The following is a 27248-nucleotide window of genomic DNA, read 5'->3' on the forward strand; positions in this document are numbered from 1 at the left end:
TTTAGGGAAACGTGGCAGAGTTTCCTGGCCTCTCCACGGGTAAAGCTGCAGGCAGCAGCACTGCACTCACCCAACCTAATTTTACTGCAAGCCTATCTCTCCAGCCTGGGTCCCTAACGACTCTCTTAAAACTCTAACTACCAAGCTTTCTCCTGACGGGGCAGCCGCGCGATGGCCATAGGGGCAACACCCTGCAGCCTCCAGGGACAGGCTGGCAAGGTGGCTGGAGCTGGGGAGCTGGCCTTGGAATTGAGCTTCGCACAGAGCGAGCGCTCTTTCCATAACCTGGCCGGGGGTGCTTAGACGTTCCTGGAATGGGGCAGGCCGAGGCGCTGCTGAAAAAGATCCAAACGTCAGCCTCGGTCGGGTGCTCCTCTCGGTCGGCCTGTCCCTAGGCAGAAGCAGGGGTCCGGTCTGCCCTGGGGGAAGTGGGAGGGAGAGGGGTGCGTGGAGCACCTTTTCGGGCTTGTCCAGGAAAAACGCGCAGACCACAGCCCAGCAGTCTCAGGTCTCGCTCCCGGGCCTGGAGGCAGTGCCCTGGGCTCTGGCCCCTCTCCCGCCCTGGCCTCCCCAAACCCAAACCCCTAACCCTGCTCTTGCAAGGCCCTGCCAGCCGAGCGGGCAGCCCCGCCGGGAGCAGAGGGCTCTGCGGGCCGCGCGGCCGCACAAAGCGGGGAGCTCGGCGCGCCCCCTCCCGCGAGCCGGCGGAGCGCGCGCCCGCCCCCGCCCCCGGAGCGCCATTCGCGGAGCGGCTTACGCTAGTCGCCGGGCGTACGGCGCCCCAGCGGCCGGGGAGGTGCGCTGCCCGGCTCCCGTAAAGTTATTGTGAATGGGGAGCGGGTGACGTCAGCGCCGAATGTCAACAATGTAGCGATTGAGAGTGTGGGCGTTCCAGGGAGAGCGCAAGCCGCGCGGCACGGAGCAAACACCGCCGAGCCGCCGCCGCCGCAGCAGCCGCCGCCGCCGCCGCCGCACAGCACAGCAGCGGCCGTGCACGCCCGGCTGCGGTCGCACCAGCGCTCCCGCTCCCGCCGCCGCGCCCTCGCCGCCCGCTCCCGCCGCCGCCCCGCTCTCGCCCTCTCCCTGGCCGCTTCTCGCCCCTCCCCTCCCCCTTCCCGGCGCACTCGGGGGCTGGGAACGAGCTGCCATGTGATGCGCGTCCCCTCTGCGAGCCTTCGGTGACCCCCCGAACCGCCCACCGCGCCGGCTGCTGGGACGGGGCTCGGGCCGGGCAGACGTGGGGACGAGGAGGCGGAAAGGACGCGAAGTTCTCCGGCGAGGTGAGTCCCCGGCCCCGGCGGGGCGGCGGGCGAGCATGCAGGGGGAACGGGTGCGCGGGGCAGGCGGGGAGGCGTGGGGAAGCGGAGCCGCGGCCGCCCTGCCCAGCGCCCCGCGCGCAGCCGCCCGCCCCGCGCCCTCCCGCTTTTATGGCATTTTCTAGGAACGGGAAGCGGGTGGGCGCCGCGGCGAACGGGCGCTCTGCCGCCTGGCTGTTTACGGCGGGCGAGGCGGCATTGTATTTTGCTCGCGTCGACGGGTGTTTTGGAACAGCAGGGGGAGGAGGAGCAGAGGGTAATAAGTCAGGCGCGGGAGGGCGGGTGGAGCGAAGCGCGCGGCCGCGGGAGCTGCCGCAGCTGTCAGACCCACGGCCCTGCCCCGGCCGGGCCAAGCCTGTGCCGCCCGGCCCCCCGGCCCGCGAGACCCGCGCCCAGCCGGGCTGCCGCCTCCCGGTCCGCGCCGCCGCTCCTTTGCGCTCAGCTGTCAGCCGCTGCCGGTGGCCCAGACCTCAGCCGCTGGCGGGAGATCCAAGCCCAAGTTTAGGCTCCCAGGAAAGGGGCAGGTTGGGGGCTTCGCGGCGCACACCTGAGTGGAATCTCTGCCTCCCGGGTTGTCGGAATGCGTCCCGCGGAGCTTAAACCTGGGGCTCGAGGCTCCTGCAGGGAAGCCTCGCACCTCCCTCTCCCGGGGTACTGCACGAAGCCTACGTGCAACGCACGCACACAGCCCCGGAGCTCCACCTGGGAATGTCGGTCGGGGAGACCCCGGCTCTCCAAATCGAGGCGCGCCGTGGGTCTCGGTTCTAGCTGCCTGTGCGGCCGGGCACTCTGGACAGGGCGGCGGGCGGCGCTCACGGGCTACCCCAGCTGCCCGCGAGCCGGGGACTCCAACTAGCATCTCGACCGCCTCGATCTGGATGGGGAATTGCAAGAACTCGGGCCGGGCCGGGCCGGGCGCACGTGTCTGCCTCCGGGCTGGTGGCGCGCGGGTTGTCCCGCACCCTCTCGCTTGCAGGCGAGTTGGACAACTTGGAGGGGGGCGGAGTTCCCCGGGCGGCTAGTGTCCCGGCTGGTTTTGTCTGTGGCCCTCCTGGCCACTGCCGTCGCCGCGACCCGTGGCCGCCGGGGAACGAGGAGTCGAGGGCGCCCCCACCGCGAGACAGAGCCGCAGACGCCCCGCGGGCGCGCGGGTGGGGAGGCGCGGCGTCCCCCGGTGTTCACCTTCGCTGTCTGGTGCTACAGTCTCTCACTCTGTGAAGTTCATCTGTTGAGCGTATTTAACTAAAAAGGGTAATTACTTTAGATAAAAATCCTTTCCTGCCTGGTGGGAACCTTGGCGGAGATGATGCCTAATGAGATATTTTGCTTTTGTCTGTTTAGAGTAAAATTAGAGATGTTAACTCTGATAACGGTTTTCTCAGATCATTAAAATGTAACATGTAGGAAGGGCATGTTGGCTGCGAAGGCTGTGGCTGACGTGCTGAGCGTGGAGGGCTGCCACTCTCGTGGAGGGAGGGGGCGTCTCGCTTCAAATGGGAGCCCGCCCCACCCTCAGTCTCTAGCAGCTCGCAAGGGAAACGGCGTTTTTTTTTTTTTTTTCATTCTTGCAGGTAATAATAAGCGTGAGTCAAAATGACATCTTGTTAGAATTAGTCTTTAGTCTGTAAGAGAGATTGCTAAATTACAGTGTTGCGTTCAGACTGCTCCAGTGAAAGGTCTGTCAGCATTTCCATTATAAATTCAGTTTTTCAGGAGTTTATAATTTCACCACAAAACTTTGAGTGGCTGCAATGTGTTTTTCCCTTCCAGGGTTCTGGTTTAAAAAAAAAAAACACATGCATTGGCTACCCACCTCTGTCCTATTTGCTGTTGTTGAGACTTGAACATCTTTCAGATGGCACAGGGATTGGGGGGGCGGGGAGGGATGGAGAAGAAATGGGTCCCAGAAGTGGTTAAAAAAAAAAAGCAACCATGGAATAAAGTAGTTTTGCTAGAATGTAACTTTATGTGTGCAGAGTAGTGTTTCCATTCTGGATTTTGGAAGGCTTCAGATTTGCTGTTTGGTGATCATACGTGTGTTGGGTGAATTCTGTCTATTCTGCAGGTAGACTGACATGCCAGTTGGGATCACAAGGAGAAACACTCTCCTCGCGTGTGTGTGTATGTGTGTGTCTGAACTCAAAATTTTTGAACACTCCTAGCAGTTACTTTTCAGTCCTTTTTACGTTGCATGCCAGGATCTGCCCTAGAGAAGAAGGGGTGAGGCAGAAAGGGAGGAGGTAGTGGAGACCCCCCTGATTCCCCTTCAATATTGCCAGAGCCTGAGAGGAAGCTATGTATTTGCTGGCTGTTGAATTATGCCCTTCGACTGGGTATCGCCCAGCAGTTCCCTTCCAGGTGCTCACCTCTGGCTGCTGGGTGAGGGGCTGAACTATTTGCACACTGCCTTGAAATTTCCTGGATGAAAGGCAGAGAATGAGTGCAAAGTATTATTCCTCAGATACGGAATTTAATGATCCATTACAGTTCATCAGGAAAATGCACTTTGCAGTGATGGTAGGAAGCGTTTCCACCTGATAGAGGGTAATAATAACTGCTTAAAAGTAGCTTCAGATTATAGATGAGACAATTAACTCTAGCCATGTGCTCTTCAATTTGTTGCAATTCATTTTGTGATCAAAGTGAGCCTCAGAGAGCCAGATGGTCAGGTTCATGTTCAAATCTCTCTCCTCGGCCAGCCCTTCACTTCTGGGCCCACTGTCTGCACAGCCGCAGGGACTGAGTCATTCATTAGCGCTTGGGAGCTGTTCCTTAGCATTTGTAATCGAGGCTCCCAGGATGCCAACAAAAGGGTTCGGGCCAATCTGCATTGTTGAGAGCAGTTTAATTTTACTTGGATTAACTGTCACTTTGGTGGCCAGTGTGGATCCAGCTTTCAGAAGGAGGAGAGAGACCTTGGTGGCACTCTGGCTTTGCTGTGGGCAGCTCCACTTGTTTCTGACCCTTGGATTTCAGAGGGGAGGAGGACGTCTGGTATCTTTTGCATGCTGGCCTGATTGTTGAATGGACGAGCACATATTGGAGTGCATCAACACCTTCCTGTTTGTGGAGGGGGTGAGGAGCAGGACCTGCTTCCTGGGCATACCACCTGTGCAGTTACCCTGCTACCCCCACCCCACCCCGAGGACTTCACACATGGTTTAAGCTTCCGCTGTTGTCTTCTTGAAATCTTTAATAACTCTTGAACACGGGTTCACCACGCCCTACAAATGGTGTGGTCCTGGTGAGGAGGGGGTGCATGCTGGAGCCGCGGGCGACCACTGCTGTGTCTCAGCTCGCTGTTGTCGACTGTTGCCGGGCAGGAGTTGGTGGGAATGCTGGCTTTGTGTGGCCACATGGTCTAGTTTGTCCAAGGGAAGCTGGATTTGGGGATTCCTAGGTGGAGTCTGCTAATTTTTAAAGGCTTGAATTAAGAAAAAAAAACTTGAATGAGAGCACATCTAAGCGCTAGTGCTGGCCTGGTGGCCACCCGAAATGTCTTACCTTTCAAATTTCAGTATTTAATTATTTTCTGAAGACCTGGCACATATTGGGTGATCTGTGAGTGTGCAACAAAGAAATGGTTGCCACTGTTAGAACAACTGAAATGTTTAAAATATATATATATGTATCAGATGACGTTAGCACTGAGTCTGGCTCAGGGATTGGCAACTTTCTTTTCAACAGAGAATTCAACATAAAAGGCCAAATAATTAGTAGCAGAGGTACAGTGTAGTCCTCCGCAGGTAGATAATTCATTGTTTTTGAGCCCTCTGCCCTCTGCTCAGTGTTGTTAGTGCCCAGATGGGGTAGCATGGCTCTTTAAGGCCTGGAGACCTCCATGGGAGTTTGGCATTTGGAAAGACCCACTAAAATGATGAACTTGACTTGTTGAATGCTCTTGGTGTGCCAGTGGCAGGGCTCACTACTTTCCCTGGGCATACCTCTTTGGCTCCTCAAAGTGACTCTGGGAAGTAGGCATTGTGCCCATGCTATGAAGCTGGAAGGTTCCGATCTTAATGTCAGAATGAACTGCATCTCAATGCAATGTGTTTTCTTGATGGTCTAAAGATTATTTCCCCATCCTGTATACACTCACACACTATACCCCTGAGTCAGCCATGGGCGTGGCATAGGACTGTAGCATGTAGATAATATGGCCCCTACTCTCAGAATAGGGAACAATACAGACGGAACATGCAGGATGGAATGTATTTGACAAAATCTGCAATGTAGACAACAGCGTACATCTGCCTCCCGCTCTTATTTCCCTGTCTGGATGCTGAAGAAGCTCCAATGACATATGACCCTAATAGAGGTATTTGAAGTTCAGAAGTCAGGGCTGGGTGCAAAAATTCGAATTTCTTTGGTAAACCAGATAAGCAGCTTTGTGCAGAGCTGGAGCCGTGTTGGGGGAAAGCAGCGCACAGCCCTGGGATTGAGGGAAACAGCTCCGCATTGTCAGTGACAATGTATGACCCTTGGCTGTCTCGGCTTTCAGTTTCATGTCAATATTTACAAATTGTTCCAGTCCAAATTGAAACCTGTTGTGACCATAACCTTTCCTCAACTCCTTAAGATTGCCCAAGATGTAACTCACCCTGTGTTTGGGTCTGGAATGATATGTAATAGACAAGTGGTGCTGGCTTCCTTTGTCAATTCAAGGTTTCCGCATTTTTGTTAATTTCCAATACAGTCCACCTGAAGCTGAAAGGCACTCTTCCTATCAGCATTCAGCTCAGCTGCCTCAAAGCTGGAAGCATCCTGGCGTCCTTTTCAAGGGCCCTTTCATTTCTGAAGAATATGTAAATCCAGCCTCCTCCTCCTGCTAGTGGCACTACTTCAAAAATCAGGCAGGAATTTCGCCTTTGTTTTTCCAAAATAATAAACCTCCGCAATCTGAAAGCCTTTTCACTTGCATTGATGCCTGGCATTGGCACTGGGCTCAGCCCAAGTGCCTCGGTCTCCCCCAGTGACCGCCTCAGCCCCCGATGCCCCAGCACATTCCCCGGCTTCTCTTTCCTTTTGTTCCCGAGCCTGATCATGAATTGTCCTTTAGTTCTGAGACGTGTCATTTCTCCTCCCTGACCTTTTTTTTGTTCCTTTCCTGAAGGCTGTAGGACAGGCTGCTGCCGCTGTGCTGCGAGCCGCGTGGGCTCGGCGCTCCCTCCCGGGCTGTGTCACCTTTCATCTCTCCTTCCCCAAGCAGCCGCATCCCGCACCCCTTGTTATTCTCACCAGTCCCTAGGGTCCCTGGCATGCACACAGACTCCCAGGGAGTTTCAGAAGGAAGCTCTCTTGAGTTTCCAGAGCCCACTGTAGTCCTGCACTGTGGTCTTTTGGTCCCTCTTCCCCGTTGTCCTTCTGCCCGGGGTTGGGATGTGCATTGAGTCTAATCCACAGAAAGCTGGGGTCCTCACACTTGGGAGAGAGGAACAATTCCTGTTGTTCCACAGGTAGAGAGCAAAGCGTGCCTGCTCAGCAACTTTCCTTCCCATGCAGTGCCCGGGTGTCTGCCGGTCGGTATTTTCTGCCTGTCCCGTAGGCTAGTACAGGGTGGGCCCGTTGTCCGGAAACACCGTTCATAGAGGCAGATAGATGGCTCCTTCACTCCTCAAGTGCATGTATGCCCAGTGTCTCCGGTGTGGCCGGCATCGTGTTAGACGTCCTTGGTGCTAGTGGGGAGCAGGTTCAGCCCTGGGCCCCGCCCTCAGTGGGAAGCAAGACACCAGTCATTTAGGAACAGATACCTGCTTCCCGGACGGAGGAGTGTTCCAAGTGTGAGAGCGCGCCGTGGGAGGATTTGACCTGATGGGGAGGTTGGAGAAGCCCCCCTAAGGGAATTGTGGGGTGAACTAACTGTGGCCCAGGCCAGTCTGAAACTCGGGGCCTTCTGATCCTGTTAGTCCACTGCTGTCTTTGGCCCTTTACTGCACAGACCGCGATATAACACCTGGGGCCATTTTGGCAAAAGGTGATTTCCCGTGTACAGAGTCCAGAATTGATTTATTTACCAGTGCTTCCAGAACCTGATAAAAACAGAACGAATGGCCAAGAGTTGACGTTCACTTCCATATAGGTTAGGGTTCTTACTCTGAGCACAGTTAGGGGCGTTTTGGCGACACTTGATTGGTCAGATTCTAGGTGGACGGTCCCTCTGGGTCGTCTGAAGTGCCTAGGACCTGTGCAGGGATCTGCAGTGAATGTGAGTCCGGCTTCCGTCTGAAACCTCTGGCTGCCCTGGAGCAGGCGGTTTGCGTCCTCTGCACACCGTCTTGGAGGCACTGTCTCGGAATGCTGATGGTGTCCATTTGCAGCAAGTTTTATTATACGGTATGTTAGAACCCCAGAATTTCCTTTGTCTTTGGTGATAGCTAAGCTGTGTGGAGACCTTCCTAGATGCTCTGCTTACACTAACACATGCAGTCCTCGTGACACCCGGAGCTGAGTGTCTCGGTGGCAGAAAGCGTAGCACGGATGTCACTCAGCTAATGAATGGGTGGCAGAGCTGGAACTGGATGCTGGCTGTCTGGCGCCAGGGCCAGCTCTCTTAGCTACCCACTACGCCCCTCTTTCTGTCTCTCTCCTTTACTTCTTCATTTGAAGTCGGAACCGTCCTCCGTAGTTCTCAGGAGTGGAAACGTGGGCCGGCTCACGCTGGAATATTGGGTGTCTTGTGGACATCTGTTTGAAGACTACAATTGAAAAGAATTCCCGAGGGAACCTGAGGGAGTGCATCTCACACGACTCATGAACAAATTGCATTCCGCAGATCTTAGCTCCCCTTTAGGGGTCAGAGGAAAACACGACGGCATGGAAAGGCAAAAGAACTGTCTTGGGCCATGAGAGAGCCCTGGCTCTGTCCTCAGAGTTTACCTGTGGCTCACCCCTCCACCTTGCTGTTAGGGAAGAATTTGTTTTTTACCTTTTTTTTTTTTCTTCTTTTTGGTGGGGTAGAGAAAGGAGATCATCCCTCTAATAAGTATTCTGCTGGAGAAGAATTTCATTCAGAATCAACTTCATGAGAGTCCCTAATTAGACATGTTAGCTACCAGCAACAGATAAATGCAGGCAACCTTTGTTCTCATGCTGGTCAGTTTCAGGAAGAGATTAGCTTGCCAGATGAGCATGTTGCAACCCTGGCACTGAGTGGTGAATGGTTTTCACCGACTCAGCTTGGCCGTCGGTTTGGGGTGACCCCCAGCCACCCTGGGTTTGCAGGGTCACTCTTCAGAATGCTGGCTCAGCTCTGCCGGGGCAGTCACCCTAGCTGCCGCCTGTAGTCAAGAGGCACTATTCCTGGGAGCGGCTTGAACGCTCGGCTCAGGAAATGATCAACAGTATGAATGTACTGTGCTGCTTTTTCAGCATTTAGTTCAAATTCTGGAGATGGCTAAATGGGGAGACGCTTCAAGTGTCAGTGTTGGAGGTTGTAAGTGATTAAAAAAATCAACTCGATGAATCTGTGCATAAAGATGTCTATGCAAACAATGATGAGCTTCAATCGAAGCTGCTGATTTAGTGTGAGAATTACTTGCATTGATTTGTAGACTCTCTCTATGGGTTCTGGATTCCATATTATGCAAATGAATAAGCCCCGAAAAGTCAAACTGGAAAAAATGAAAATTAACTCTGAACGACATTAGCAAGAGGGAAACGTCGACATAGTTTGAGTTAGCTCTTCCTGTTCGTCCACCTCCCCGGCAAGGTCAGTGTCACGGCTGATGGCTTCTATCTTGATTATAAACAAGCGGGGCAGGGTGTACGTAGCTCTCCCAGCACCCTCTTTCTGTCTTTGCTCTTTGGCTTTGTTCCCTGGTGCTTTTTGGCCACCCAGTTCCCCTATCTGGTCCTTGGAGTTCCACCTCAGGGAAGGGTTTTATGAACAGGTTTTGCTCAGATATCGGTAACTGTGAGCACACCCGGTGCATGTCTTGTCTTAGGCATCCGTGCATTAATAAGAAACAAAGCCCTGAAGATGAGGTTGCTAGCATTTGCCACACTGGTAACCTGGTGATGGAAGTACATTTCTGAATGAAGAAAAACCTCTTCATAAACCTCACCCTGGACAGAGAATACAGGGAAGCCAATTAAAGGATACAGACAGAGTAGACCCAAAATGCAGAGGGTTTAATACTGCAGTTGTCAGCAAGCCTCATTGCCCTTTGCCGGGCACTGGGTTTGATCACATAAACCTATGTGGTGGGTTGGGTGGTGGTTGACATTAACCAAGCTACCAGGGGCAGGCATGTGGTCCGTGATGAGGAACTTTTGTCAGTCAGTAGTAGTGAGACCAACATTCTCTTATCCCCTTGAATATTGAATCTTAGAAGAAAAAGAGAAAAAAAGCACTGACTCCAATCTCACCTACCCTCTCTGCCTTCCAGTTTCATTCATAAAAATTGAATTGGTAAGTGTATTCCCAGATTGGTATGTCCCATACTCTTGGGGTGGTGGTGGTGACATCCGGATGTGAGGGGAGTTGACTGGTGAAGCCGTGCTCATTTTAGTAGAGTTGCTGCCTGGTAAAAGCTGGCGGTGAAGAGTCTGGATATGCCCTCCGGGCCACCCCTCCCCCACCACAAACTGCTCCAGCAACCATGCTATGCTGAGTTGATGGCGCCATCTAGTGTCTGTGTGTGGAACTGTTCCGCTGGCCTCGGTGTCCCTCCTCTGCTGTGGGTCAGCCTGAGCAGGTGCCTGAGGGGGGGGGGGGGGGAGCTTTCTCTAGAACTGCTCTGTCTCCTGAGGACCTGGCTCCAGCTCCGACTCTTCCTGTGTCTGCCCAGCTGAGTTAGGCCTCTGTCTTCCTTTCTCCCAGACTTCATTTCCTTCCACTTTGTAGCTCTTTCTCCACCTTATTTTTTTTCTTCTTCTAATTGTTGAGCACTGTTTTTGGAGGAAAAACATTAGGACTCAACAGTCGGAAGTGTAAAAATGTTTCTGAGGATATGGTGTGCTAACCTAGGAGAAAGCCATGCACTGCAGAACGAGATTAATCCCAGAAGTCGTATCAGAGAGCTGGGGTGAGACTGAGGATGAAGTCCAGTAGTGTCAAGTAGAGCACTTTGGCCCCACGTCCTGCTCCGGCTGGGCGGCTCCTCAAGGGCACTCGAGAGTGTTTCTTTTTGTCGGTTTTGGAATGATCCTTACACTGTCATTTTCTGTTCTTTAAATCGCAGATCTAACTCCCCACCCAGGGTTTAAACTCGAGAGTGTTTTCACGGGCATCTAGGAGTGCTGTCTCACTAGCACCGCACCATGCCTATGGCAGAGTGCGCCCTGAGTGCCAGGCAGCTGGGTTTCCCGTGGCCTTTTGAATCCTGTATTAAACGAGAGAAGAGAGAGGGGGAAGAAAAAGCACGCTGGGCAAACTCTAGCAAGGGATTACTGCCCGGTGTGCATGGGATCTGAATTAGTGCACAGGTCTGAGTCTCCCACATTAAACAACACATTGAAAATTTCCACTTAGGTTAAGCGTCTTGATGTTGTGGGTTTGAAAGTAAGTCCCCTCTGAAAAACAGGAACTGTGCTTGTCTGTTACGAGTTCTGTGGTCGGTATGGCGGCTATTTTGATTTTTCAGAAGGGGAGGAAAACCAGTTAAATCTAGTTAAAATTAAAACCAGTTAAAATTAACCGGCTCCCGAGATTTGAATGCAGCTGTTGCACACATGGCAACACAGAGAGTAAGTTGTTTGTTTATTGCCGGTATTAATTATCACTCGCCGTTCCTTCTGGTTGAGCAGTGGCATCCATTTTTGTATTGTGGGTCTGACCTTGGAAAACAGGAACTGCAGGGGTAGAGAGGTTCCCATTAGCTCGTTTGCATGTACCCTTGTTTTTGTTTTTGCTGGGTAGGTGTGTGCACCTTAAGTATGCAAGAGTCATTTAGCATGTCAGCAGTCTCCTTCCACAAGCGCGTGCTGACTCATGCAGCTGTTCAGCGCTCAGCTGACCGCACTGTAAGCTGCCCACGGTACCAGCGCCGCCCTGGGAGAGCGCCGGGGCAGCTCGCTGCTGAGAGGTTCTTCGCAGATGCCTGGACGCTGTTGAGCTGTGTGCCCTTCTCTCTCCAGGAGCCAAACCCAGCCTTCAGCTTGCAGGGTAGAAAAATTGGACTGATTTCTACCCGTGCCGCTCAAAGCGTCGCAGCGTTTCTGGAAATGCCTTAGGAAAACTGATTTTTGTTTCATTTCCTTTTCTGGGGGAAACGTTTCTTGGAGTAACGGAAACCTGACCCACTTCTCCGCACCCTCATCACCAACCCCCACCCCAGGGCAGCAGGGTGCCCCCAGTAGAGCTCAGGCAGCAGAGGGAGTGAGAGTCACTTGCCTGGCGTGCCTTCTCGTGGCTCAAGTCCCTGTGCGATGGCAGCTTTTGTTTATATGCACTGTGTGTTATTGAGGTGAAAACAAAACACCTGACCCTAGGTCATTGTCAAGCCAGCATGTATTTTCAGAGATGGTTTCACTGTTTGTTTTCGGAGGTCGGTTTTGCTTATTTTCATCGGAAAGTATGAAATGGTGCCGTTCTCTGAGGTTTTGGCATTCACTTCCTCTGGTGTAGACAGAAGTCGATCGGATCATCCTCAGCTCTCCTGAAGAGGAGGATTAAGGGCAGATGTGCCCGGGACTGGACAGCTGCACACAGCCTGGAGGAGCTCGGCTCCCGGCACCTCTCTGACCAGTAACGAACACGTAGCCCCAGTGCCTGTGCAACACCATGGGGATGGAGCTCCTGGTTTCCGCCCATACGAATGACTCATCAGTATCAATAGAATTGTGACTTCTAATAATAACCCCATGCAAGACCTTCAAAACATGTGGTTTTAGCCTCGCTCTCAGTGAAAGGTTGGAAAATATTAGTTGGAGCTTTCTTAAAGAATTCTGGTCTCTTGGTTTTATGAGAGTCCATCGGTGTGCCGATGGCCCCCCGCTGACTCTCCGTCACTGCCTCTGGTTCCCTTGTGATGCAGGGACGCAGTGGGGGCCATGTCTTCCTGTAGCAGCAGCCCCCCATCAGGGCTGTGCTTTGAGGGAAATGTGGCAGAAAAGCCAGCCTTCCCTGCACGCAGAAAGGAAATCACCCATAGAGCCTGCAGTCCCCCGAGCCGCTGGCCGCCTACACAGCGCCAACTGTGCAGGGCTGCGGTGGTGCCCAGTAGCCTCGCCGGCCGGTGAGTCACTGTCAGAGGATTCCAAGAGGAAGGTTAGCAGAAAACACGAGTCAGAGGAGACAGCAGAGTGGGGACGCACGGGAAGATGGCGGATGGGGGCACTGCTGTGCTTCACACTTCCCAGGGAGTTCAAGTGTATGTTCGTGCTTCTGCAGCTTATTTGTTAACATGTGTCCATGCGATGGGGGATTCTTCTTGTGTAGCTCTGGTTTGTTTTCCCTTGCAATCTGTCGGAGATCCTGCCCTCAGCTCAGTGCCACAGTGGTCTCACCCACACCCCTTGACTTTTTGCATTCTGTAGGTTGAACAACTGCATTTCCATACTGTCAGACCAAGAGGCAGATTGTTTCGTTTCTTCTTCTTCTTCTCTCCAAAGACTTGCCCCTGGGGCACGCTGCCTTCACTTTGTCATCTGTGTGTTGGCTGCGGAAGCCAGAGGCTTTTGTGCTTCCTGGCTACTTTGAGGTTTGATCTGGGAAATAAATCCTCGAAAGGGAAGCTGACCGTTGGAATTTTCTGAGTTGCACTGTTGGGTCCACCTTGCCTCTTGGCCATGCCATCTGAGATCGTTTTTTTTTTTTTGTCTCCATGTCACCATGGTCTCAGCATTTTGGATCTTTGAGCATAGATCCTTCTTGCTTCTCTGCTCTTTTTTTTTTTTTTTCTTTTTTAAGATTTATTTATTTATTTGAAGGCAGAGTTACAGAGAGGCAGAGAGAGAGAGAGAGAGAGAGGTCTTCCATCCAATGGTTCACTCCCCAGATGGTCGCAATGGCTGGAGCTGTGCCAATCCAAAGCCAGGAGCCAGGAGCTTCTTCCAGGTCTCCCACGTAGGTGCAGGAGCCCAAGGCCTAGGGCCATCTTCCACTGCTTTCCCAGGCCATTGCAGAGAGCTGGATCAGAAGTGGAGCAGCTGGGACTTGAACTGGCACCCATATGGGATGCCGGCACTGCAGCTGGCAGCTCTACCTGCCATGCCACAACACCGGCCCCTTCTCTGCTCTTTTCTCCTTTGGCTCAGTGTGGGATTCCCCGTGCCTGGAACAGCGTTGGGCACTAAGAGGCACGCTCAGAGGTGGCCTGTTGAGTGAATGAGTGTCCTCCACGACTCTGCCGCTGTAACAATCATCCGTGACATCTTGCTGCCCACAGAACAGTCAGTGCTCCCCAGTGCAGCATTTATATATGTGATGCTCAGTCTCACTGATAATCAAACACATAGGTCAAAATCGTAATAACTTACCATGGCATACCTTCTGGATTGGCACAGATGAAAATATCTGGTTATACTTTGTGTTGGTTTGCATGTGGATGAATAGGAGTTCTTATATACAACTGGTAGGAGTACAACTTGGCACAGTAACACTGGAAAAGAGTTTATTATCTAATCAAGTTGCACCTGTAGGTAACTTTATAATTCAACAATCTTACTCAAAGGTACATATCCAACAACAACTCTTCCCTGTGTATTTAAGAAACACAGACAAAAATGTTCAAACAGCTGTGTTCATAAGAAAAAAACTGGGAGTGGGTATTTGGTATAGTGGATGGCCTGGATTGAGTTCCTGGCTCCTGGCTTCAACCTAACTCAGCCCAGGCTGTTGTTGGCATTTGGGGAAGTAACCAGTAGATGAAGATTGATTCATATTCTCTCTCTCTCTCTCTCTCTCTCTCTCACACACACACACACACACACACACACATTCTCCCCCTTTCCCCCTTACCTGCCTCACCCCCCTCAATTTTCAAATAAACAAAATAATTAACTTAAAAAATGGAACAGAAACTAAAAGCAAGCCAACTACTCATCAACATTATGTTAAATCAACACATTTTACTGTACTTATGCACTGGGATACTATTTGGCAGTGCGTAATAGCTTTGAAAACCACGTACGGGAGGGTGCAGAGAGGCGGCATTGCTTGGTGGTTAGGAACAAAGATTGTGTCTGGGTTCAGTTTTGCCACTTAGGGTGTGATCCTGGGCAAACTTCTTAACTTCACTGTACCTCGTGGTTCTCATCTGTACGTCGGGGACAATGACACGGTCTACCTGATAGAGCTGTTAGAATTAAATGAGTTAGTATCCGTGACGTGCTTAAGAGAGGGGCATGTAGTGAGTTCTATGTGTATGTGAGACAAAGAGACGTGCGACAGAATGGGTGAATCTTACTATGGAATGAAAGACCAAGACACAGAATGATCTGTGTGGAATGATTGTATTCATGTGAAGTGTGAAAGCAGGCAAAACTAAAGATAATGTTAGGAATACATACATAGGTGGTAAAACAAGAAAGGAAATTCTAGGAGTAATGGTCATAGAACGAGTCTAATGGTTACCCGCAGAGCTGGTGGGTGGAATGTGCTGGGCAGGTGGCTCACTGGGGCCTTCTGAGTTCCTGCCAGTGTTTTATCTCTCAGCCTGGCGAGTGGTCCCAAGGATGTTCTTTTTTATAATTATTATTGCTAAGTGTGTTTGTGTATATTTGGGTATGTGATCTGCTAGATACATTTATGATCTATAAATTTTTAAAATATTTATTTTTTATTTGAAAGGCAGAGTTACAGAGAGGCAGACAGAGAGAAGAGAGAGATCTTTCATCCATTGTTCACTCCCCAAATGGCTGCAACAGCCAGAGCTGGGCCAATCCGGAGCCAGGAGCCAGCACCTTCCTCTGGGTCTCCCACGTGGGTGCAGGGGCCCAAGGACTTGGACCATCTTCTACTGATTTCCCAGGGCATAGCAGAGAGCTGGATCGGAAGTGGAGCAGCTGGGACTCAAATCAGTACCCATATAGGATGCTGGCCCTGCAGGCAGTGGCTTTCCCCACTACGCCAAGCTCTGGCCCTTGATCTGTAAATTTTTATGAGGATCTGTATGAGTCATTTTCTGAAAATATTCCTGATTTGGTCGTTTATTTTAAAAATTTGACATTACCTTGGAGAATGCCACACCCAAAGCAACAAGATGACATTAAACAGGTATAACTGTAAATTCCTACATTTGAGTTTAAAGAAAATGGAGTTGTCTGTGTGCAGAATGTGGAGCACCTGCTTGGTGCCTGTTCTTCCACAGCACTGTGCACCTGCAGTGCAGTGAGGCCCTCACAGAAGGTGACAGCTCCTTGGGGCTGTGTTAGGCTCAGGGGACTTAGCGGTCTCACCCACCCCTTCTCATGTCTGCTTGCCCCGGGTGTGGAATACGATGCCTGGTCCCCAGGGATTTGTTAAAAGGCAGATGTTGGCCACATCTGTGATCAAGATGTTGAGAAGTCTGGAAGCTGCTAGTTCTTAGAGTAGCCGAAGGAAGCAGGGATGGTCCATGGAGAGCAGCTGTCAGGAGAGGATGTAACGTTTTTGTGGTCCTGCAGGTCATATCCCTGTCATGTCTACCCACGGAGGCAGCCCTCAGCCCCTGCTCACTGGAGAGGCTCAAGCAGAGGCTGTGGGGCCTCCCACAGGCTTGGCTGGAGCGTGGCTGGAGCTTGGCTCACCAGTGCCTGTCCCCAGCCAGCAGCTTGGTGGCACCTGGAGCTTGTTAGCAATGCAGCCTCAGGCCCACCCCACACCTCCTGAGTCAGAGCCTGCTGTCGGTCAGGATCTCCCTGAGGATGGACACACACACATGCACACACACACACACATACACACACATATGTTGCAGACACATTGGGATAAACGTCTTTAGGCTCCCTCATGATTTTTAAGATTTAATGATTTTTAGTAGAATACATAAACAACTGAAAATCACCAGTTCATGTAGAAATATCATTATTAATTTAAAACACCTGGGTATGCTGTTGTGTACCTGAAGCCAAATAAGAATTTGTTGCTGGATTAATTTCAAATAGATTTGTGCATTTTCACCCAAAAGTAAAAGTTAGGTTTTTATGTATTTGGGCTACTATTAGAATAAAAATCCAGCAGTCTTTTTTTTTTTTAATTTTTCTTCTTAAGGTAGTGTACTAGATTATTTAAAATTTATTTGAAAGATTTATTTATTTATTCAAAAGTCCAGAGTTACAGAGAGACAGAGAGAGATAGAGAGAGAGAGAGAGATCTTCCATCCACTGGTTCACTTCCCAAATTGCCACAACGGCCTGGAGCTGTGCTGATCCAGAGCCAGGAGCCAGGAGCTTTTTCCAGGTCTCTCACATGGGTGGCTGGGGCCCAAGTACTTGGGCCTTCTTCCTCTGCCTTCCCAGGCCATAGCAGAGAACTGGATCAGAAGTGGAGCCCCCAGGAATCAAACCATTGCCCATATGGGGTGCCGGTGCTTCAGATGGCAGCTTAACCTACTGTGCCACAGTGCTGGTTCACAGAGGGAGAGAGAGATTGAGAGAGATCTTCCATTTTCTGGTTCATTCCCCAAATTCCTGAAATAGCCAGGACCGGTTCAGGTCAAAGCCAGCAGCCCGGAAGTCAACCCAGGTTTCCATGTGGGTGGAAGGACTCAAATACCTGGGCTGTTACCTGCCGCCTCCCGGAGTGCACGTGCATGGGAGCCTGGATTGGAAGAGGAGCCAGGGTTCCTTCCAGGCACTCCTGACACCGGATGGGGCGGCCAGAAGGCCAGTTTAACTGCTGCACCATACACCAGCCTCTAGATTCTTGCTTCACAGTTCTCTGCTAACATCTTCAGCTTTTTTGTGCTGTATTCATGAACCATTCCAAAGTACATTATGGTTCTGAATACCTGTTAAGAATACTCAAGGCCGGCGCTGCGGCTCAGTAGGCTAATCCTCCACCTAGCGGCACTGGCACACCGGGCTCTAGTCCCGGTCGGGGCGCCGGATTCTGTCCCGGTTGCCCCTCTTCCAGGCCAGCTCTCTGCTGTGGCCAGTGAGTGCAGTGGAGGATGGCCCAAGTGCTTGGGCCCTGCACCCCATGGGAGACCAGGAGAAGCACTTGGCTCCTGCCTTCGGATCAGCGCTGTGCGCCGGCCGCAGCGCGCCAGCCATGGCGGCCATTGGAGGGTGAACCAACGGCAAAAGGAAGAGCTTTCTCTCTGTCACTCTCTCTCACTATCCACTCTGCCTGTCAAAAAAAAAAAATAATAATAATAATAATAAAATAAAATACTCAAGAGACCTAAATAATAATAACATCTCATAAGACAATGTCTCCACATTTAGCACATTTTTTTCTTGTACTTATTCCATATTTTGACCTTCTGGAAAACTTTGTGATAATTCTGCACTTTCAGATTCTAGATCTGAGATTAGGCCAGTAAAAAAGTCTTATCTTTCCCCCTCAAAAGACTGTGACTAACTTAAGCCAATCTCTTTTTTTTCCCCCTTAAATATTTTACTAATTATAATTTCAGCAACTGAGGAGATTCTACTGGAATCCATGATTCATTTAATCTTCTCTCTTCATGTAATTAGTCATTTTTTCTTGTGATGTCCACAGTAGAAACTAATCCTTAACATGATCGTCATAAAATTCCAAAATAAAAACTTCTTAAATGACTTAAAATCAGATGTAAAATATGCTTCACTGCTTGGTAAAAATGAATGGAGAAAATTTCTCATGAATGGAAGATATTCTTTAAGGCTGTGTCCCCATGAGTTACTTGGTTTGAGCACATATTTCCAGATCTGTTTTCTTGTGGCACATAGGACAAAGAAACTACTGTGCCAGTTGGCTTGGGTGATAGTTGGTGTATGTTTGTTGTCTAGATAAGATGCAGCGGAGGACTTTATATAATGCTAAAGTACTGTAGACATTTTAATAACTTGTACATGATAACGAGGTTTAATTTTAGTTTGCCAGTGACTTTCCCCCGTTATGGGACTGATTTTCAAGAAACTTCAATTCTGCCTGAACGCAATTCTTCAGGTTTATCATTTCTTGATCCATGAATGATTGTGAACAAATGCCACCTCTTGCCACCATGTTTTAACTGGCTAGCAGTTGGGAGGCTGGGCCTTTTATACCAGATTCTTGCTTGCCCATTCCCTTCACTGTGGATTTATGACAGCACTTCCTGGGGCAGAGCCCCAGGCTAGTCGCTCTGATTAGGACATAAGCAGAATAACACAGTCCCAGTGATTATATGGTTGAGTTTTGTCCTAAGAAAAGAATTTTACAAATTTATGCACTTTACGTAATTTATAAATTTAATTTTAGAAATCATAGCAGCCTACCACATTTTAGATTATTAAGTTTAGATTACATAATCACCATTTTTAGATTGTTAAATCACCATTTTAAATAGTAGGTTGGCAGATACTATGAGACTGATGTTGAAGGCAACAACTGTAAGAAATGCTTTTGCTTGAAATATATTCTTCAGCTTCCAAGAGCAAGATACAGGAAGAGCACCACAAATCCCTATGGGATTGTTAGATCTTAAATTTTTTTCAGAGTGGATGGAAAACACGTAGTCCAGCGTGGGCTCTCATCTCCCTGTCCGCCGTGGTGGCCACCTACCAACCACGTGTGGCTTTTGAGCACTTGAAGTACGGCTAATCCAAGCAGAGATGTCCTGTGAAATACACGTCAGATTTCCAAGATTTTATACACAAAAAAGATACAAAACATTTTCTTCATGATTCTTATTGTATTGATGACAGGTTCAAATGACAGTATTTTGCATATATAGCTTAAGAAATACTAAGGTTAGTTCTACTTGTTTCTTTTTCCCTTTTGAATGTGGCTCCTGGAAATTTATGCATGCATGTATGTGCCTCCCCTTACATTTCCATATCACGGTGCTGGTCTACACTGCAGAGCCCACAGAGAAAAGAAGGTCAGTACTTGACAGAGAATTCTAGTTGTGACATGCCACTGGCCAAATGCACTTCACTCAGGAAAGAAGCCCCAGCCTGCACCTTAGCCGTGCGTTTAGACATGGCGTGCTTTCCTGAACCCCCAGCAAGAGCCCTGGGTGGCAAGCACTTAGTAGTTACAACATATAAGGTATTGAGGGGATTAAAATAAATATCACACACAGGGCTTTGCCGTTTGGGAAGACACATACAGTTCCCTGGGGGAGGTAAGCGGCGAACATGTAACTGGTTAAATCACGACTTGACGGCTCAGCGATCCAAGACTCTTGCACTAAATGAGAATTGCTTCAGAGGAAGGAAAAGGCCTCATAGCTTGGAAGGCTGTCCCCACCATAGGGGCTTGCCTTGACCAGGGACTGAATTGGGAATAGGATTTCAATGGGTGAGAAGCAGGGGAGGGGGGAACAATAATGCAAGGTGAGTGAGAAAGAGAAGTAAATACTGAGCCAGAGCATTGAAGATTGTTGGGGTGAGAAGCATCCATCTGGTGCACTTAGTACTCAGCTTTCTTTATTCTTTATTTATTTATTTTGAGATTTCTTTATTTGTTTGAAAGGCAGAGTCGGAGAGGGAGATAGAGGGAAAGAGAGAGATCTTCCATCTGCTGGTTTACTCTCCAGGGCTGTGCCAGGGTGAAGCCAGGAGCCTCAAACTCCATCTTGATCTCCCGCGTTGGGTGGCAGGGGCCTGAACACTTGGCCCGTTTTCTGCTGCTTTCCCAGGTGCGTTAGCACAGAGCTGGATGGGAAATGGAGGTCTTGGGACTCGGACCAGTGCTCGTTGCACCGCAACACCAGCCCTGGGATGCAGCTTTAATCTTGGACATCATCTTGTGTGTCATGATGCTTTTCCCAAGTTTCTGTTAATAAAACTTTCCCAGTGTTTCAAATTGTTGATTCAAGGAGGGGTGCTTTAAGTTGGGTGGAACAAATGCTGTATGCCTTTGATCATTAGGAAGCCTTCAAATACCAAATTGGTAGCACTGTATTACCAGTTACATGTATACTTATGTTTGTATCCAACCCTAAAACTTTAAATTCTTGGAAAAGTACAGTGTTACTGTTTCAGGCACTAGTGGTCATCATTTGCAAATCCGCATTTGGTCATTCAGTCTTTGCTACTGGCTGCATTTTGAATAAGTGGAAGCCAGAGAAGTTAAAGTTGAGTAATTAATGGTAAAACCTGGAATTTGAACCCAGTTCTTAAGCTTAGTATCTGAGCCACTCTAATTTTCACACCTGTAAGTCTGTTTTTCCGAGAGAAGCTAATTGTATTTACCTTTTTATTTGAAGGAGAATACATAGATAAAAGAATGCATATCACATACATTCATCATACTGATGGAGTTTTCACAAATCAAGGCACAGAACACTATTAGTATTCCAGAAATTCTTCATGCTCCCTTGCAGGAACCACCCCACCCATGATAACTGCTTCTCTGACTTTTAAAAGAATAACTGTTTCTGTTTTTGAACTTTATATACATGGGTATTTAGCATATACTATTTTGCATGCCTTCTTTCAATTGATATGGTTGTGAAATTTATTCAGATTGTTGTGTGATGGTTGATCTTTGTTCTCCATTGTACACAGTATCCCACTGTGTGACTGTACTATTGTTTATTCATCTTTGTAGCTTTCAGTTTGGCGCCATCATGAATAGCACTTTTTGGAACCTTCTAGAAGGTACCTTTGGGTGAACACAACATATTCATTTGTGCTGGGCATAAACGTAGGAGTGGAATTACAAAAGCATTAAATTGTCTTGTTAATGAGGCTGGAATTTGACTTTGTGGTAATCTTTGGAAGAAAAGAAAGAAAAACTCAAGCTGTGGATCTCTTAAATACTGTATCAGGTTTCCCTCATGGTTATACTGTTTTCTCCTGGAGGAGTTCTAGCAGGTGCTAGTGAGGAGTGAGTTGAGGTTGCTGCCTGTACAGTCATTATGCTGGGCTGTGAGTAAGGGGTGAGGAGTGGAGGGCTGTGCGTACTAGGGAGCGGCGATGGCAGGAAATGACATTTCCAAATCTGTGATGAAAGCTCCAGTTCGCAAAATTTTACTGGTGTTTCCTCCCTCGCTTGTTCGCTCACTTGCTTCGGGTAGTCTGCAGGCGATCGGATTTGCATTCTTGTAAAGAAGGCAATTGCAGATGCCATAGCCTGCTTTTGGAAGACACGCCAAAGACAGCTGTTTCTTGCCAGAGGCGTCCAAAATGAAGCCGGCACACAGGGTTTGCCAGAGCCTCTCTGGAGCATCTTCACACTAGTGGTGACCCTTTGGAGGAGTACATTTTACACTCGTCCTTAGTCTTAACAAGCACTGTGGAACTCAGCTGGGCTGGGCGGAGGAAGGAGGCCTCTGCTTCCTGTGTGTCCTGACTCAGGATGGCCCTAGGCGGGTTACATGGGAAGTGGGAATGTGAGGATACACGCTCCGGTAGTTTCTTTGGTCTCAGTGGACAAAGAATATTATTAGTGGTAAATCATGATTCTGCAAGAAACCAGGAGGTTCCTTTAGGATGGGCTCTTACGGACTAAATGTTGTGTACACATACAACGTGTGGCCAAATTTTGAGCTTACTCAATTTTTCTTCTCATTTAAAATTAAATATAAAGTAATTAAATATAAATTAAATTAAAGTAAGAGGAGAATATAAAGTGAGAGCGTCCCAAGACAGGGAGTGGGGGAAACCACATTATTTTCAAGTTATATTTGAAAAGCAGGTGTGTTCTCTCCCAATGTACACTGCAGGTGCATTTTAATTGAGCTTCTTAAAATGGTGATAAAAATTACTCAAGTGGAACAAAGCAAGGGTTTAAAAATGACTTGTAAACATTTGTTCTTCTTTTCTTTTCTTTTTTTTTTTTTTTTTTTTCCTGTTTTCTCTCCCCTGGACTTCTGTATGTGTCTGAAGCATTCCCCCTCAAAGGACACTGTTCCAAGCATGTGAGCTACATTTATTCAATAAAAAAAGAGCCAGCCTTTTCATTTGTAGGACAATGTCGGTTCAGAGGGCCATGGGTCTCTCCTTTGTCCACTTGGATTTGAAAGCAGAGAATGGTCCCCTCTGCTTTTGGAGCCGTTGGCATATTTCCATTTGTGGAGGCAGAAGAACGGACCCCGAGGGGCTCCGCAGCGTGTTTGCTGCTAGCTCTTATTTGATACCAGCATTGGCGACGTGGGAGGCTGGCGAAGCAGGGGTGTGTAGGTGTGAGTTTAGAGGGGTCTCCCCTTGGCAGAGCTTAGTGCAGGATCTGAATAACACAGGTTCCCCATCACGAGTGGAAGATCTTTCCCCTTTCACACCGATGCTTGTGATACAGTTGTGTACGTCGGCTGACTGTGTGTGCGCACTTTGCGGCTGCTGAGATGCGACTGGAAAGTGTGTGTGGGGGTGTCTGCTTCCTCTGAGGCTGCTACAGGTGGTCAGGTGGGGGCGGCCATGACAAAGGTACAGCCCCCCACTTCCGCCAGCTTGTCTTGTGAGTCCCGTCACCCCCTCCCCCTCCAACCTGAGTCGTCCTGCAGCCCGATTCTCTCCTTGACTCTGTATCTTTGCTGCTTCCTATTACGCCTGTTGAAGGCTTATGACTAAGGTTGTGGTTAAAAATTCCCTTTTTAGGTATGAAACATCCTTCAGGTTATTTTGTGTTGCCATTTCTTTCTTTCCTTCCTTTCTTCTTCTTTTTTTTTTTTTCTGCGTGGACTTTCTGGATTTTATAAAAGCAAATCTTAAAAAAAATGATCAAAAAAAAGAAAAAAAATGATCAAAGTTAAGTAAAGGTTAGGTGGATAATATATTCTCTCATTAGAGCAAGAATAAAATAAGTTTATGTTCTTGGCAGGTGGAGCATGTTAAAATGCATTTGATGATGGAAGCACTGCCAGTTATTTAGAAGAGATATGGAAAAGCCCATTTCAGAATGGTGTCATAGGACCATTAGACCTGGAAAGGGATTCATTTATTTGGTCTTCACCTCCAAGTCTTTCACATTTCTGCCTGGTTCTGTCCTTGGAGCTGGGGGAAAGGTGAGCTGCTCTTAGAGGTTTACGGTATCACTGGCGGGGAGTGACATTTTTGCCCGATGATGATGTTCTATGTTCTTAACTCAATCTTTGAAGAAACCTTAAAAAAAAAAAATATTTATTTATTTGAAAGTCAGAGTTGAGAGAGAAAGAGATCTTCCATCTGCTGGTTCACTCCCCAAATGGCTGTAATGTCCAGGGCTGGGCCAGACCGCAGCCAGGAGCCAGAAGCTTCATCCGGGTCTCCCACATGGATGCAGGGCCCAAGCACTTGGGCTGTCTGCTGCTGCTTTTCCCAGGCCTTTAGCAAGGAGCTGGATCGGATGTGGAACAGCCAGGACACAAACCAATGCTGGCGTCACAAGTGGCAGCTTTTACCCGCTAGGCCACAACGCGGACCCTGAGGAAGCCTTGTAAGTGAGATGATATCATTAACTCTTTCAGAGAAAGAAGCTGGGTTTCTGAGATGTGGGGGCCGCCCTGGGAAAAAGCTTGAACACCAATGTTCAGAGTGTGGCTGCCTTCTACATGAAGCCGTTTATTTATTTATTTGAAAGATTTATGTATGTATTTGAAAAGCAAAGTGACAGAGATGGGGAAGAGAAAGAAAGAGAGAGATCCATTTGCTGGTTCATTCCCCAAATGGCTGCAATAGCTGGAGATGGGCCAGACTGAAGCCAGGAGCCAGGAACTTCATCTGGAACCCAAGAACTTAGGCCTCATCCACTGCGTCCCAGGCACATTAGCAGGGAATTGGATCAGGTAGTGGGACTCAAAATCAGTGCTCCAGTACAGGGTGCAGGTGTCCCAGGAAGTGGCTTAACTTTCTGTGTCACAACACCAAACCCCCTATACTTAGTAATTAAAGAACAAGTTGAGGACTGGTGTCTGGCCTTGGGATTGAGCTGCCTGCATCCTACATCTGAGGTCCTGGGTCTGAGTCTTGGCTCTGCTCTTGATTCCAGCTTCTGGAAGTGTGCTCCTGGAAGGCACTGGTGATGACTCAAGTAGTTGGGTCTCTGCCACCCCTATGGGATACCTGGATAGAGTTCTTAGCTCCTGGCCTCATCCTGGCCATTGAGGGCATTTGGGGAGTGAACCAGCAGATGAGAGCTCTCTCTCTCTCTCTCTGCCTCTCAAATAAACAAATACGTACATACAATAATTTTTAAAAGATTTGGAGGCCTGTAGTAAGCATTATAGAAATTCAGAGGCAAGAGAGAAGGAGTAGTGAGAAATGAGCCCCAGCTTGGGAGGGAATTAGACCTGATCTTTGACAAGGAGTGGACTTTGCACTCCTTGTGGCCAAGAGGAGAGCGTGTCCGTGTAAGTTGGGTAAGAGCAGGTGCAAGAACGCAGAACTGCACACAGGTTCAGGAGACAGTGTGTGGCTTGGTCTAGCAGGGCACCACTGCAATGAGACAGTTGGTATAGTGCCTTCTGTGCTGGCTACTATGATGTCTTTTAACTGCCCTTACCCTCACAGCAGGAGATACACAGAGGGAGATACTGTTATCAAACCCATTGTAAGGATGCAGAGACTGAGGCAGGAGCAGCAGGCTCCATAGCTAGAGATCTGTCTTATCCCTCACTCTTGGGTCGTGCAGGTTGCCTCAGAGGGTGGTGGTGAGGGTTCTTGACTTGCTGGGACCGTGATAGGAAGGTCCAAATGGCAGAGGTGGCAGTAGACAGATCACAGTGACAGCTGCCTGTGGGCCAGTTTGCAAAGAGGAAGCATTAGGAGAGAACAGGAGGTTCTGGTCGGTGCTGGAGGGCAGGGAGGAGACATATAAAGACTTAGATGATGAAGGATCAGAATTGAAGATGAGGAAGGGAAAGTAAGCAAAAGGGACTCCCAGGGTTTGCAGCCAGGAGTTGCAGGAATGAGTGAGGTCATGGAGAGCTCTTTTGTTCAGGGCAGAAGCACTGTAGCAAAAAATAAAGGCTGTTGAATGGGTTAAATATGTGGTTCAGGCACACGTGCAAGGGAAATGGTTCACTGGAGAGTGGACAGTAAGGGAGAGGAGTCCAAGGAGGGCATGGGGACGATTTGGGGGCTGTTGCAAGGGGAGAATTGATGTCCTGGGAAGAGATGATGATGAAATAGCTCTATCTAGGTAGGTTGATAGATAGACTGACCCACCCAGGGCCTTAGGAAGCGTCTTTGATCAAGAAGAGAAAGCAGAAAGAGACGCAGGCCCCCTGGCAGGAAATGGAAGAAGCAGCTAAGAAGAGGAGGGAGAATTAAAGGGGGGAAGAATTAGAAGTTGCTGAACAGCATCAGTCACTGCAAAGAGAGAGGCCAGGGAGGACACAGTGGAAAGGGGGCGTAGGAGCTGACAAAGGGGAAGGTCATTCGTCCCCCGCAAAGAGCTTGGCAGAACGTGGAGGGGATGGGCACATGCACAGGTGTGGCCGAGTTCTCCCTCAGTGGCAAATATCTGCACCTCTCCTCCTCCTCCTTCTCTTCAGGATTTATTTATTTGAAATGCAAAGTTATTTCTTCCATCCACTGGTTCACTCATCAAACGGGCACAATGGCCAAGGCTGGGCCAGGCCAAAGCCGGGCACGTGGAACTCCATCAGGGTCTCCCCGGTGGGTGGCTGGGGCCCAAGCAGTTGGACCATCTCCCTCTGCTTTTTCAGGCTCATTAGAGCAGAGAGCTGGATCAGAAGCGAAGCAGCGGGCACTCAAACTGGCGCTTGTAATGGGATGGCAGCATCACCTTGCAGAGCCGCTGAATCTTTCTTGACGCACGAAATGTGCAGGCAGTTCCACGCCAGAGAAGGAGCGTGGTGCCCGCCACTTGGTTGCCTGGCACTGCGCTTTGTTACAGCCCTTTGCTAACTCCCTTTGTAAGGGGGCAGCACACTGACTCACATGGCCCTGAGTGTCTGGCTGGGGAGGTGTCTCATGGGTTACCACCTACTGAAGACATCATTTGGAGGTCAAGTGGATGAGTTCTGGAAGGAGAGCAGGTGAGACCAAAGAGCATCACCTTGGAACCGCGTTTTCTGAGATCACCCAGCTGCCACCGTGCGTCCCACCCTGCAGGGCCCTTGGCTCATGTTTCTAACCCGCCATGAGGGCTGTTGAAAAGAATGGAAGCAGTAATATTATGGTGCTGTCAGCCAGAGGGTTCCTGCTGGTCATGTAAAGTCCACCTGGGGTGAACACAGCCTACATTTTCTCTAACTTCTCAAAAATCCTCAACTACCAAAATATGCTACAGATCTTGTGATGCCTGGTCACCTTTTGGGTGGAATCCAGGATTTCCTTATGTCAGCGTCACAGCTGTGAATTGTGAAGCATTTCATGCCTCTCACCCCCCCCCCCCCCACTTCCCCAAGTGGCAGGCACAGTTGTTTTTATTTAAGCTGCCAGATTTGGAAATGCATTTCACTTTAGCATTAGCTTAAAAAGTTGAGAGGAGAAAGAAACACATTGTATTTCCAAGTGATCATGTTCGGTTGCTTTTTTAAGTTTTCTTTTAGCCTTGGGTCACAAGCTTATTTGGTTCTTCATTCTTCCAGTCTGTTGTTTCTTGATGACCACAACTTGGAACCTGCTGCTTTGAGAAAACATGTCTCCATCTCGAAAATTCAGAAGATTTGGAAGAATGGAGTCATGCCAGGAGAGAGACAGACAGACAGACAGACACTGCCACTACCTCTTCCAGTCCTGGGCCTCTCTTCTTTGCTGCCTTTCTTCTGTCCTCAGTAGCAGTTGCTCTCAAGTAGGAGAGGGGAGAAAAAGTGCAAGGCAGGATAAGTTTGTGTCTTGTAAAAAGTTTTGGCTAAAGGACAAGTGTCTTTGATGAGTGAACTGTTGGTAGCTGGTCTTGAAGGTGTTTGGAGTCCCATTTATTCTCCGCTTCTCTCCATCTTCTCATCAGTACATCTGGAGTTCCTAAGGAGAGGGCCAGCTCATTAT

The 27248-nt window shown here is 49.2% G+C and overlaps 1 protein-coding gene across 3 annotated transcripts in view; it reads left to right on the forward strand.

Annotated features, from left to right (window-relative positions):
• The first annotated feature begins 884 nt into the window (after nt 1–884).
• BACH2 (BACH transcriptional regulator 2) overlaps nt 885–27248 on the forward strand; it is a 388459-nt gene continuing 362095 nt past the window's right edge. For 2 of the 3 annotated variants that reach the window (XR_016233852.1, XM_089332895.1), the window contains exon 1: nt 1141–1280. The gene's annotated coding sequence lies outside the window, so the exon portion shown is untranslated. Of the gene's footprint in view, nt 1281–27248 lie in introns of all 3 variants that reach the window. The other variant, XM_070073780.2, reaches the window with a different exon arrangement.

The sequence above is a fragment of the Oryctolagus cuniculus genome, chromosome 5, assembly GCF_051225735.1.
Source record: "Oryctolagus cuniculus isolate XC-2025 breed Fujian yellow rabbit chromosome 5, ASM5122573v1, whole genome shotgun sequence".
Lineage (NCBI taxonomy): Eukaryota > Metazoa > Chordata > Mammalia > Lagomorpha > Leporidae > Oryctolagus > Oryctolagus cuniculus.